The sequence below is a fragment of the Geospiza fortis genome, unplaced genomic scaffold (genome assembly GCF_000277835.1).
Source record: "Geospiza fortis unplaced genomic scaffold, GeoFor_1.0 scaffold40, whole genome shotgun sequence".
In the NCBI taxonomy this organism is placed as follows: Eukaryota; Metazoa; Chordata; class Aves; order Passeriformes; family Thraupidae; genus Geospiza; species Geospiza fortis.
Genome location: NW_005054297.1, coordinates 2,273,155 through 2,287,441, shown reverse-complemented (window position 1 = coordinate 2,287,441; position 14,287 = coordinate 2,273,155). Strand labels below are relative to the sequence as shown.

Below are 14,287 nucleotides of genomic sequence, written 5' to 3'. Positions count from 1 at the left end.
ACCTCTGAGTCCCTTTTCTAGACTCCATGTACTGGAGAGAAGCACGTTTGCATAGAAAACAGCTCTCCTTCCAGTGTGGAGATTTGAAATAGACACAATGAATTGCAGCTTCAGAACATGTGTTTCTCTCAAACTACAAGGAATTTAGAAAAGCAGCCCACATGTAGATGACTGCACCAAAGGAGCCTGGTTGACATAAATGTTGCAAAAGGTAAGTGAAGAATTCAGGGGTATTTTGAGAACACTTTCAAATTCTATTGTCTGAATTTTCCTATCTGCTTCTAAGCAATTTAGTGGAACTAGGTCATGATACCTTACAGGATAGAATCTTTCTGTCCCAGAATATAATGATTTTCACATCCAAATGTCTTAAAAACATATACATATCCATATAACAGGTGTGGCTGTGATCCAGACAGGTTTGTGTCAGGGATTGTGGCATACGAATAAAGTCTACACAGGACCAAATACCAATGGCAAATAAAGACTTCCCTATCCTCCACTGCCTATCCATGGGCTGTGACAAACAGTGGCCTTACTGTGATATTTTCCTGTCAATATCATTCTCCAAGTCAGAATTTAGGTTTAAAATCAACATTTGCATTTTTCATCGAAACAGTAATATTTCAGCAAAAATGGGCTGGAAGTTTTAAGAAAGAAATTATCCATTATTTAAATAATCAGATAAAGTGAATTAGTGAAAACTAATCAAATTAAAGTGTTCTGTATTTATATATCTCAGAGTATTGCAGTACGTTTCAATCAAATGACAGTCGCTTTATAGTGACTGTGGTACCAATCATAATGAAGCAACAGGTAAAAACCACAGTAATTTAATAAATTAAACTTCAAATATTAATTTTCCCTGTATTCGAGTCATAGGTTTGGGAAAGAATAACAGAAGAGTTGTGTTCATTATTAGAAGTTGTTCCTTCATAGAAGCTTGGTTTAGCTTTTTTTATTTTTTTATTTTCTAAGCTTCACACAGTGGTTTGATTCTGATTTAGTTAATGTTCAGCCTATTCAGAAGGGTAAAATTACTGGAGTGAGCTTTATTGCTGTAATGGAGGTCTTGAGAAATTTAAATTGAGAAGTATTCTAATGCATCTCTGTAGAATATTATCTGCCTCGCTTCTGAATGCTTTGCTACCATGTGCAGAACATGGCACATAAGTGGCTTTTGGGGCTCAATGCACTTATGCAAGTGTTTTTCCTTGCCATCTCTTAACACAACAAAAAGACACCTGAAGCCTTTTCTTGAGGCTTATCTCTATTCCACATATAAATGTAAAGAGACCAAAGTCCATCACAGTGCACCTGCAGGCTTTTTTTTTCAACTCTAGACATTGTGATGATTTTCAATGGAAAACTCTGTTGCCAAGGAATCGCTGAAGTGAAGGTTTGCAAAATTCTATTGTTTAAAAGAGAGCCAAGATTAAATTTTTAAAAATTATTTTTGCAATGGGTTGCAGGTAAAAATTGTTTATAAGCTTATGTTAGCTAGTCAGGGAACATAAACTTTATTTTGTGCTTTACACAGACTGTTCTATAGTGCAAATGTTGAACTGCATCTAACAAATTATCTAAGGAATATGCCCTGTGAACAGTTGCAAACATTATATGCTGAGATGTGTTCAATACACTGTTCATTGAGCAACTCTGAAGAGTAATAGTAATAATAATAATAATAGGAGCCTATTTGCAGACAGTTGCAAGCAGGAGAAATGGCTAAATGCTTCAGTTAAATTATTCCTTATTTGCCTTGTCATACTATGTGGTAACAGTTAATAATATAATGTGTTTTAGTAATGGATTGGGGTTTTTTCCTGTGTTACTTCCTCTGTCCAGACTATTCTCTTCCATTAGCCCATTCTCAGTGGTTTATTTGTTTGTAAAGTCCATCCAATGGTTATAGGCTGACTTCAAACTTGGCTTTCCTGCTATGTCCAAGTGATGAAGTAATGTCTTTTGTGGACACTTATCCAGCAGATCTACTAGAGGGTTTTACTGCTATTTTACTGAAATTCTTCCTGGAGGCTTGGTAATAGCAGTGCTGAGTATCAAAGCCGAAGATGAATATGGACCTTGTCCCCCCCTTACACATTTCAGAGAATTTCTAACCCCATTTTCTGATCTTTAATGTTATAAGATACTTCAACAAATATTGTGATCGAGATTTTCAAATAATCAGACTTAAGATAGTATTAGGTCAGTTTAAAATTACATCACTTGAAGTTCTAAGGTGAGACTTTACACCTCACTAAGCTTTTCTATTTGTATTTAACTCATCTATTACTTTCTGCAGAGAAAAGTATTTAAGCTTGTTGAAGAACATGTCTTCTCTGAGCTGTTTATAACAAGTTGATTAATGTAATGTGTTACAAATAATGTGGTACTCAGTTGTTTGGGGTTTTTTTAAACTAAATCAGTTCATGTCAGATTTTATAAAAATGCTAACGGCACAAAATATATTCACATACATCCATCTAAAAGCAGAGGAACATTGTGCAGTAGAGTGAAGCAAGAGGAATTTCAGTGTATGCAGTAGATATTGCCACTTGCATAACAATTCACCTCTCTGTGTTGCTAGTGAATATTCATATTCCCATAGTAAGGCTCTTTGTATTTACTGTTCTGCCGAAGTGCGAGATGGCATCCAAGCCCTCTAGTGTTTTATCGGAGTAGACATGTCATTTGCAATGTTATTCTAAGCCTCCCTAAACAGAACAAGCTGAGATGAACAATACTCTTGTATACCTCTCCTAAAACTCCTTAAATTGTAAATGTAATGTGATATTGACTCTGCTATAGCTGCCTCTTTTTGTAAAATCCCTTACACTGGCTTGACTTGGAATAAGAGTGAAGGTGGGGGGAAGGGAGAGAGTGAGCTTCTCTGGACCCTGGGCAGACCATATTTGTAGCCCAGAAAGCAAACTGGGAATCACCTGCATTAGAAGGAATAGATTCTAGCTTGCAGGAGAGAACTATTACACAGAAAACAAATTCTGTAAGTTACACATGAATCCATTCAAGGATTCTGCTTTTTGCATATCTGAAGTACAAACTTTCCAATAGCCATCACTGCCTGTCTGTAGAAGCACAGCTTGTAACTGTGAACCATAGACTGCTTAAAAATAAGTAATCAGCATGATTCCTGGCAGTGTTCCCTGCTCTGGCTAGTCCTGCCTTCATCACTGTTCCCTTGCTTCTTACACCGTCCTTCCTACCTGTGCTCTCCCCCAGGCTTTCCCACTCTCACCTCAAGTTTTCACGTGCTTCATCTTTTTCAGGGAAGCAGCAGCCCCTGGTACCAGCAGTACCTCGGGGGCTGTGGTTGTTTGCCTCCTCTTCCTCACCCTCCTCTGCTGCCTTTGCTCTCAGTCAGCTCATTACCTCGGCAGGTTGAGTAACACCCAAGAGTTACATGCACATTTTAGCACGCTGCATTCACAGCTGCATTGGCTGCTTTTCCCTGGGGAGGTCCCACTGGACTGATCTGGGCACAAAGCAGAACAGCACCAGGGGCTCTCCCTGGCTCTGAGGGGCCTGTTTTCTCTGGAACAGCGTGGCTGTTCTCTGAGCAGTCTGAGATGAGTGGAGTTCCATGCAAAGCCTGAACTTGGGACTATCCAGGTTAGATCCAGACAGGAGGCAAGGGCACAGCACAGCTTCAGGTGCTTCCAGTGTTTCAAAACAGATGTAAATAACTTCTATCTTGAAAGGGATTCAAACCTATCTGCATAGTTACCCATGTCAGCTAGCTTGTTCTCCTACAGTTAATTTGTAAAATGTTTGTGTGCAAATAGGGCTTTAGAGTGATCAGACAGCATAATTAAGCAAAACTGTACTTTAGAAATACCAAGTGAGTTTCCTCTTCATCTTGGTGGGAAAAGAGGTAACAGTCATCAAGCCTCACTCTTTAGAGTGACAGAGTTGTATGACTCTGTAGCTGCTCTTCAGTGCCTCTCTAATCAAGGTGCTTCTCTTCAGTTTATGCTTTGGGAAATGTTCATCAGCCTTCAGTGCACTGCTAGGACTGGGAATGCAAACATGGAAATAACAACCTGTTGTTCTGATGGATTGTTGTGAGTTGTGCAGGGGCTGGTGAATGAAAATCAGAGGGGTGCTGGAGGGTTTGTTTTTAGTTGTGTCAGAGAGGGCTGAGCTGCTGGTGTGCTTGCTCAGGAGGTGCTGGATCCTGAGAGCAACCCTGCAGCTTCACCGGAGCAGCCCTGCAAACTGCTGAGGGCTTTTCTGGGAGCCATGGGACAGGGATTCAAATCCTGCAGACAGACAGACAGACACCACTAGGCAGTGTAAGGGAAATACTTGACTGCTTTTGTCCACTGTCCTTATTATGTGTATTCCCAAATATATGAAGGCAGAGCTTTTGTCCTCAGACTTTTGTGCGGTGACTTTTGTGCACCATCTGTATTCACTGTATTCTATCTGTATTCTCTAGAAATATGCCATTACAGGTAAGTCATATTTATTCAGGTGCTTGTTCCCTAATGAAAACCTCATTGCCACAGGTTTCTGTCAGGTCAGGAGCCATTCAGAGCAGCAGATGGGAGCCAGGTGTCTCATTCCAGTTAGATTTGTTTGACTTTTGTGTGTTGCAACTGTGATCCTGTTGGGTGTCCTTTTTGCTAGTACAGTTCTTACATGTGAGTTAAAGTACTGATTTTGTTTAGTGATTATTGCTATCAATAAAGATAATTTTAGTAATTATCTTCCTATAACATTTTAATTTTGCACCATCACTGGGTTATATTTGCTATTTGATTTTATTGCAGTCTGTTAATTTGAGTCTGATTCTTCTTACTTTATCACAATAGCCACCATATTTTATAAATATAAATGACTTATGACTTGAAACACTTGAGAGGACATTATAACTTGTCATTTTGTATTTTGGGAAACAGATTTTCATTATTTTGTCAAGCAAACTCTAGGATAAAGTGCCCCTACCTGTAAATGAACAGTGTAACTTGGCTGAGAGATCTGATGTAACTTGAGTAAGACAACAACATTGCTTTGTGTGTCTTGCATGGATGATACTTTTATCAAAAATAATTCTTAGAACCATCTTTTCATGGGAATTTTTCCTTGCCCTCAACACTTCAGCACATACAAGAACTAATTTTACAGACATGTATGTGTATGTAGCTAAAGATGGGGTGTATTCCAGACAGCACCAGCTGCCTCTGATGGAAGAGAAGGGGAATGCAATTGCTTCTGTGGAAGTCTGTACATATTTGCCAGAATTTATAAATGTTTACAAGTAACTGGTCTTCACATAAGCAGGGCCCTCAGGGAGTGCTAGGCCCCCATCTGCTGGAGAGTTTTATGTCAATTGTGGTGATTTTTAGGTTATTTTTCCTGCATTTTTCTCTAAGAATTATCATCACTTGGCTTACTTACTTAAATGCTGATAGTGCCTGGAGAGGCAAAGGCCTTATTGTTTGGAGTAGTCTACATACATATGGTGAGAGACAGTTTCTCTCCCAACAAGTTTTCCATCTAAATAAACAAGGTTAACAGGGCTGGGAAGAAGCAGTAACTCCCCATTTCACAGGGGAAGTACCAGCAAGTGAGAGGAACTGAGCACTGAGCCCCATTCCTGACAGGCACCAAAACGTTTGCTCCTGGCAGGGCCAGAGGGTTCTGGAAAATATTTTCAAGTTGAAAACAGTTGGAAATGTACTTCAAGAAAAATAAACATTGCAATCTGCTTGGATAGCTGAGCAAGAGTGGCGCAGAACTTGGTATCCCAGAGGTTCTGGGGATTAAAGGCTCTCAACTACTTTTATGACCTTTTGGGGATATTCTGTGGCCTCCTGAGTATTTTTTGGTAGCTAAATTGGCAGCTTTTCCTTGTGGTAATGCTGCTTAGAGCTGTGCCTTTGACTGGAGTCTCTCGAATGCAGTTACACAGCAAACATGTGACTGAAGTCTGAGTGTGAAGTGATCCTTGCTGGTTTTGAGGAGCCTGAGAAGGTAGCTGAGATGCCTGCCTTGCTGTTTACAGAGAAGGCTTGCCTGAGGACACAGATGGGGACTCTTTCTAGGATGCTGCTTGTCTTCTGTGCACTGTTGGTTGGATGACACAGGAGCATGTAACTGAGAATAGTCAGGCTTGTACAGAAATTCCTTCCTTTGCCCCATCTCTCCCCCAGCATGGCCCCTGCAGAAAGCAGCAGTGAGAGTGCTCCTGGAACCAGCCTTACAGCTCTTGGCAGCCACCTCAGGGCACTGTGTTCCAGTGGCTGCAGTAAGATTAATTGCACACTTGAATTTCACACACATCTTTAAGGGCACCTCTAATTATGAATGCATTACAGATTACAGTTAAGATTGTAACATTGAAAATGTTTAAAAACAGACATTTGTCATCAGCAGGGAAGCCTTTAAGAAGGTAAATCTTATATTGCTATTTCCCTCTTCTCCCATGTAGGAATAGTAGTGGGAGGAGAGGGAAAATCTAGGGTATGGTAGAGGAAAAACCTCTCTGTCCAGTGGAGACAGCATTAAAGCATCCAGGTTTGGGGATTCTTTGGGAAATCTGTTGTTTTTCTTCTATTAGCCCTAAGAAATAGTTCACAGTCCTGCCCAAAGAAACTAGTCTGAAGCTGAGCCCAAATTGTGCCAGCAAAGAGTGGCACACAGTGTAGTTTGAAGAGACTGGGTTATTGTGTTGGGCTGATTTGCAGGGACAATGAATATTTAGGTAGAAATGCATATTTCATAGAATTCTATTTATTGCTGCAAATTACAGTCACTTTGAAAGTGGATTGATTTACCTGTTTCCTCTGAAGTCCTCCTTTCATTCTCTGACTGATGTGGTGTAGAAAGAATCAAACCATCTCTATATAAAAAAAATAAAAAAGAAAAGAGAGAAACTGTACTCAAACCATAAAAAAGGTTTTTGGTTTCTTCAAAAGAAGAAAGGCAGTCTTGCCATAAATTTGGTAAACTGCTTTTATAGTGCTTATGCCCACAGATTTAGCTTGTAACAGGGAAATGTGCTATGTTTAAACACCCAGAAGGAATCTGGAAGACAGATTTGTCCTGATAGCTTGTCATTTACCAAAATGGGTAGTGATAATTGGACACAGGAGACACTTGCAGATCAGCCTTTAGTGACAGTGCTGATAGCTACTGAAAACATAAAATATCTCATGGTGGAGCTTCAGTGTCTTCTCTGTCATCAGCCCAGGCAATGTCCCCAACAAACACCATATGCATCATTGCCAACTGCATTTTATCAAAATACTCTCACTTCAATCCCTTTCTTGGTCTTTAAAATATTCTACAACTCTACATATTAAAATTTACAGAATATTAATGAAATAGGAGAAGTGTAAGGGGCATGGATAAACCCATCCTTCCTATGTTGCTTTTGGCTGTGATGGCTCTGGCCTGGAGTGAAGCAGGCACATTAGTTATCTACCAGGTATAAACCTCTTTTCTGAAACCTAGCTCCCCTCGATCAGCATTGTATTGCTGATCTTCCCCTTTTAGCTGCCCTGTTGCTAGCCTGTGCCATAGGACTCAATGTTGCTCTGATGGAGTGGAACAAGATGAAGAAGAAAATTACTTATTCGAAGAGTGAATTATCACATTTAACTGAGAATCTGGGTATCAAAAAGCTCCCCAAAGTTCCTTAATTAGAACCTTTTCTTTTGCATTGCTTTTAAGTATAATTTATTGCAACTTCCTTGTTATTTAGCTTGTGCTTTTGAGAAATTATGGGGTTTTTTGGGACACCGTACACAGCTATGATATAATTGCAGAAATCCCAGCAAAAGGTTGTCTATCATCCTGACTTTTCCAACTTTTGACACTTCTGCGTGTCAAATAACTTACAAGAACTGGGTTTGTTTTTTTTACATGCCTGAATGCCACATCTTAGATGCAGGATACTTATCTCCTTGCTCTGTGCTGCCTTTTCAGCACTTTTAACTAGTTCCTTTCCTGCTTCTTGCAAAGCATGCACAACACTGCCTGCAATGGATGCTTGGATTGCTTAGTTGTAACATTTGGCTGTTTAAGGAGCTGCTGAAGATTATATTCAGATGAAGCTAAATTGCCAGCTAAATATTGAATTGAGCAGTAGATGGTGAAGTCCCATGTGATATTTTATTATTAATCTCATCAGGAGGTTGTAAAGAGCAATACCAGTAATTAGTCATACCTTTTAACCCTGTAAACCAGGACATATTGGTTATATTACCCTTCATAGTATACTTTATTAATTAATTCCTATTTTACTGATGTATTATGATGTAAGAAGGAGCTTAATGAAGGCATTATGTGAACTAAAGAATACAATTTGACTGAACAGGTTAAAATTTATTTGTTCATAACTAAATCTTTGCTTGGCCTCTTAGTGTGTATGATTTCAAAAAAATGAGACCTTGGATTAATAAATGCTATAAAGATTTAAGAACTTCCTTTTCTGTCCTTTTGCTGATGTTGTTGCCTTTGATATAAGGTATTCAGGCTGTATGTTATATTCATATCCACTGCTTCTAAGACATGTGACCTGAATGTGGCAAAAAGATAATTTTATAATATAATGGTAAGAAATTATAAGAAAAGGAAATGAGGCCAGTAGCTACCCTATAATGAAGGTTCTGTTTGAAGAAAGGATCCCTGTACAGCAGAGCTGTTAATATCTGCTAAAGTAAATGGCATGTTGGCATAGACATAAACACACACCCCAGTGTTATTAATCAGGATCAGAAAGTTTTTTAATTCAGTCAAGATAAAACATATGACCACATTTCCCCTGACTTGTTGTGGATTCAGTAAACTGTGTTTTCAATCACATCATTTTGCCTAAAATTTATTGGGAAAAAACATCCAAGGGAGTTCAGTAACATAGACTGGCTCAAGTTCTCAAGACAGCACAAATACTAAATACATTTATAGATTTAACTTCCAGGCATTTTACTAAAAATTACTTGATTTAGCATTTCTTGCAATGTGCTAGAAACAGTTTCTCTGCCCATACGTTTGATGTATGTATGAATATCAGGTTGGCTGCATGCTTTGAACTGGTAAATATTTACATAGGAAGTTGTTGGTTTTTCTGTAGCTATCAAGCTGATGAGTGGCTGGTATAGATCTGATGTGAAGTTCCATCTCAAGTCAAGCTCCTCAAAGTAGGCCAGACACTGACTCCATCTGTTTTACCACAAACTTGCTCCCCACAAGCCACAAACTGCCCTTTTAGGAAAGCAAAGCAACCTTAAGGCAATAATAATCTGCACTGCTCAGGCAGAAGCACTTTTTAAATGGGCTTGCAAACATTGCTGTAGAAAGACACAAAAGCAATTAAAACTTCAAATAAATAATAATTTTAAAAAAGGGACAAAGAAGGTAATGTCAAATTTCAGAATGGACTATCAGTATTTAAACTTAAGTTTGAAATCCCATCTCTATCTTGAATCCAACAGATTGGTTTGTAGAAGAAAAAAATCCTGCTTTTGCTCTTCAGAATCTTCAGTTTTTAATTTATTCTTCTGTCTTTGGCACAAATGAATCCAACTCTGATAAACTTAATGTTATATTTTTTTCAAGTGGTTGAGGATGAAGAGGAGTACAAACCAGTTTTCAGGTCTTAGAGAGCAAGCTTTAGTGTTTGCTTACTTTTTCTGTTGGTTTTGTCTTGGAGTGTTGGGGTTTTTATTACTGTATTTTTTTTTTCCATGAGAGACAGACTCATCCGACAGACATTCAAAAACCTTGTAATCTGTATTTATTACTCAGTGGAAGACACAAGGGTAATGGACCAAATTGAGAGTGCTTTATATACACATGCTGTATTTACCTAGTTCTGCTTAAGTCTGAATTGAAATTTTACTTATTGTTTAACTAATAATCATTTTAGCAGCTATATTAGTTCTGAGTATTGATTTTACACTAGCAATAAATTTGATAAATCTTTTTACAGCTATTTATTGTTTATTTCTTTGTTTGTAGATAATAAAATTAGAAGTCCCAGTTGAGACACTGAAGTGCCAAGTATAAACACACACCTATAGAAACACAAAAATAATATTTTTCTCAGAAAATTCTTTGCAGTTATCAAACTATTTTCTGATCTTTGTACCTACATATATTTAAATATTAAATTTTCAAAATGTTGAAAATATTAAACCACTATTAGTTCTGAATCCAAGTGTCTGAAGTTGGAGTAAGATGCCCACTTAGAAGTCCTAATGAGGAATAAAGTTGCAACCACAGTTAACTGTCCTGCAAATTTTCAAGTAAGTTGCAGATGCTTAAAGGTGCATGGAGCCACTGCAGGGGGAAGAGCAGGGAACTAAACACTACCCAGGCTCCAGTTAAGTTAGTGAGGCAGAGTCCTGATAAATACTTCTGTGTTTCAGCACTGGTGGGGTGCATGGTGAAGAAAAGCATCTTTGGAGCAGTCTTGGTTTGGAGTGATGTTCTGTTGCTCATTTAGATCATGAACCTTTGTCAATACGAACAATTAGTGGGCTAAAGATTCCATTGACCACACGACAGGAATCAATACACACAGTACTTGTTAGTTATTTACCACAGAGTGTATTAAAGCCTGTAGATTCACCATAAATCCTTTAAAGCTATCCTGCTATGATCCTTGCCACAACATGCATTGACACATCAATAAATCCTTTTGACAAGGGCGATATGTGAAAATCAATACCAGTTTATCAGCTATTTCCATGTAGTCTTTTCTACAGACGTTTAAAGATCTTTTCCCAAAGCTGTACAACTGACATGGTGTGGGGACAGATCTTGAATGAAATAGTGACCTTGATTAATGCTGCTCACACAAAGAAACTTTTAAATCCCATATAAAGGACATACAACCATTTCTGATGAGGTTAACTGTTTGGAAAATGCTTTTCAAATGTTTTAATGATTTTTTTTTTTTTTTTTTGGAAAGTGAATTAACTTTGTGTGCACACAGACCATGATGGGTGCTTTTTTTTCTCAAAGAGAAAGTTTTTTCTGCTGATAAAAAATTGCCAGATGTTTCTGTTTCACTAAATTATTTTCTACAACACATTGCCAAAGGCTGTACTATGTACTTATTCTGCTATACAAACTTTATTGCATTATAAAAATAGGTTCAATGCATATATTTATAATGGAAAGCATACAGTTTAGGCAGAGTAGAACCATTTTTTTTAGTTGGTTCTTCTGGAGTGTTTGAGGGACTTTTAACTGATCCTATCTGACTTCAAGTGTCAAGAAATCTTTTAAAAATCTAGGCACCTTAGGCTTCCAGTGGTGGTTATCTTTCATGTCTAAGTAACAGATTATTTAGATTCCTATAGGGATTCCTTCTATGCATACTGTCCTCCAAATGGATGCAGTAGTTTTATCCTGAAGTTTTATACATTACTTATTTCATCAGGAAGTTCTAATTGGCCTGGAGGATGTAAAAACTTTCAGAGCCAAAGTAAAGAAAAAAAAGAAATGTCCCTAAAATACAGAAATACAGTTGAAACAAAACTTAAACAGAAAATAATGGCTACATTAATGACACTAATTGTTATTTTTTAATTTAAATATTTTGCCCCTTTCTTGCGCAAAAATTTAAAAATTTAAATTCCAAGGTAGGCAAAATATTAAATTAGTTCTGTATCTTGCATTCAGGGGCATGTAAGTCATGCAGCAGCTTAAAAAGATCTAAAATTCCAGAGAGAGGAAAAGATAAGGAAGCCTAATACGTGGCTTTATGGGACTACTTCTGCCAAAGTCAGCTTTGATAGAAGCAAATCCAATTCCCTCTTCAGTCAATGGGAGCTGGCACTGCTAATGGCAGAGTTTGGTTCTGCCCCTTGGTATAATTTTTCCTGTGAAAGTTCAGTGTCCTGAATGTGTTTCCTGTAAAGCTTTCTACAGATACTGGCCCTAAAGGAAGGAATAAGAAAGCTTTGGCTTCTGTTGTTTTAGGGGATGCAAAAGCTAAGTGTAACACTCTTGATGGAGATCCAGGTCTCTTGGCCTTTCCCTGCCCAACTCTATATAACATTTCACTGTAAAAATCTTAACTAAAACCTCCATTCTAAAATCTCAGTTATGCTGCTATGTGTATGATATAATGTACACCTTGTTATCTGCCTTTCTTTCTCCCCTTTAGTTTCCTCCCCTCCATCATTTCTCCTTAATCATGTTCCCTCTGATCAATCTGTTAAGTATGGATAAATATAATGCATTAAATGGCATTAAAATACAGGAAAAACTCTGTTTTGTTTAACTACCTTGTTTATGGTAATAAAGATATTTAAATAATATCCCCTCTTCAGTTAGATACATGAACCATCCTTAAAAATAGTGAATTTGTCACTTTTCACAAAAGATTTGTTGAATACCTTCTCCCTGTCTCTTTATCTTCTTTAAAGAGGAAATCTGTTCTCACCTAATTCTGCTTTTTCCCGTTAGAGTAGTCTGGATTTCTTGGTGCACAACCAGGATGGGGTTTTGGTGTGTGCCTCAGGGACTGCAAGCTGAAAAGGGAAGACAGTATGAAGAAAAGGGTGGAATAAAATACGCGTAAACAAGTGAAGAACAATGATCCCTGAATGAAAAACAAGGTAGAATAGCCTCGGGCAACAGATAACCCAAGCTCCATCTGACCTTGAGAGCATGGCTGGGTCTCTACATAAGGACAGAATCCTCCAGCAATTTCATCAGTTTTGCCCCACTGTCAACCTTGCGTCCATTATTATTATTATTTTACTTTTTTTTTTCTCTGCTCACATGTATTTATTGATTAAATATATTTGCTATGACTAATAGAAGGAAGATCCCTAAGTAAGCCTGAGCTTTCTCAAGTCTCTCAGACTCCTGAGGACTGATGAAATTCAGGACCCTTGGTTTTTTGTTTCAAATCTTTTGAGCTAGAGAAAATCAGACACCAGCTCTGCATCAGCAGGGTCGAATTTTGGGCCTAAGAGCAGACTTGCTTCTCATTTTGGCATAGTTGTAGAGTGTATCCTTTGTCCTTTCTGCTGTAAATGTGGAGTTAAACTAACAGCAGAGGATGGAAAGGCAGCTGTCTTGAGCACATCACTTGGCAGTGACCAGACCTTAAGCATGAACAGATTTGTTGAGGCAGCTTTCCCAGCCTATTCAGTACAAGCAACCAATTCTGAGCCTTGTGTACTATGAGCTGATGGGGTCTATTAAATATCTTCATATAAAATGTGCCAGGGGCCAGTGTAAGGGAAAGAAAGGAGTATTCACTGAGAGATGTAAGCTAAAAGCTGTCAAGAGTTCTGTGTTGCCAAGAATTTGTTTGTTTGTGAAAGATGCATCAATGCATCCTGCTTTAAAATTGTAAGGGCTGCATGGTTTTATATCATATAAGAATTTTGGCATTTCTTCGACTATAACAAATGATCATGCCACTGCATCCACAGCTGGTATATATGAATGAAACTCCATATATTCAGCTGAGAGAGGAAGATTGCTTCGTGGTGTTTTTGTTACAGGCTACCGTGTACCTTATGCACCTGTGTTTTAAAGTCACAACATATGAACAAGAGTCAAACATTTTGTCATGGTTTGACACTGGCACAATGCCAGTGCCCCATGAAAATATACCTCCCTGGTGTTTGCTGTGAGATGTGACCAGGAAATAAGCAAAGCAGGCCTCTACCTTAGAAAAAAAAGTTTATTAACTAAACTACAAAAGGAAAACAAGCCACACACACACACACCCACACACACACCTGGAAAATGAAAACTCCACAAAAAGCATTTCCTCCTCCCCCCCACCACATTTCCAATACATCTTCCAAATTTCAACTCTCCATCCATCACCCTGTAAATACTCAATTCCAGTCCATCAAGAGGAGAGGAGTCCTTCTTGGGGCCATGGTGACCTCTTCCTTGCATGCCCAGCGCTCTCACCACTGGACAAGGAACAGAGCTGCTTCAAGGGTTATCCTTTTAAGGGTGCTTTGACCAGTTCCAAAAAAAGCACAGTTTCCTCTCCCTCTCGGACCTCTTGTCCCCCCCATACTTGTCTACCCCCTGGGGCCGGGGGGTCTCCAAAACTGAACCCTCTCAGTTCTGAGCCATCGCCTCCCCCCTGCATGCAGCCTCTGTGGCGCGAGGAAGCATGGTTCTGTCCATGGCTGTACCAAAAAGAGTCCACCAACCAGCTACTCCGTCATCTCTTTCCGGCCTCTTCTTTACTCTCCCAGCCTCACTCACTGCTCCAACTGTCATTCACTTGCTCATTTCTTCTTTATCATCTACTCCATCTCCCCTC

At 38.6% G+C, this 14,287-nt stretch overlaps 1 protein-coding gene across 10 annotated transcripts in view; it reads left to right on the top strand.

The window, feature by feature from the left end:
* Nucleotides 1–14,287, top strand: part of LDB2 (LIM domain binding 2) — a 212,725-nt gene that overhangs the window by 34,978 nt on the left and 163,460 nt on the right. The gene's annotated exons all lie outside the window — the stretch shown is intronic.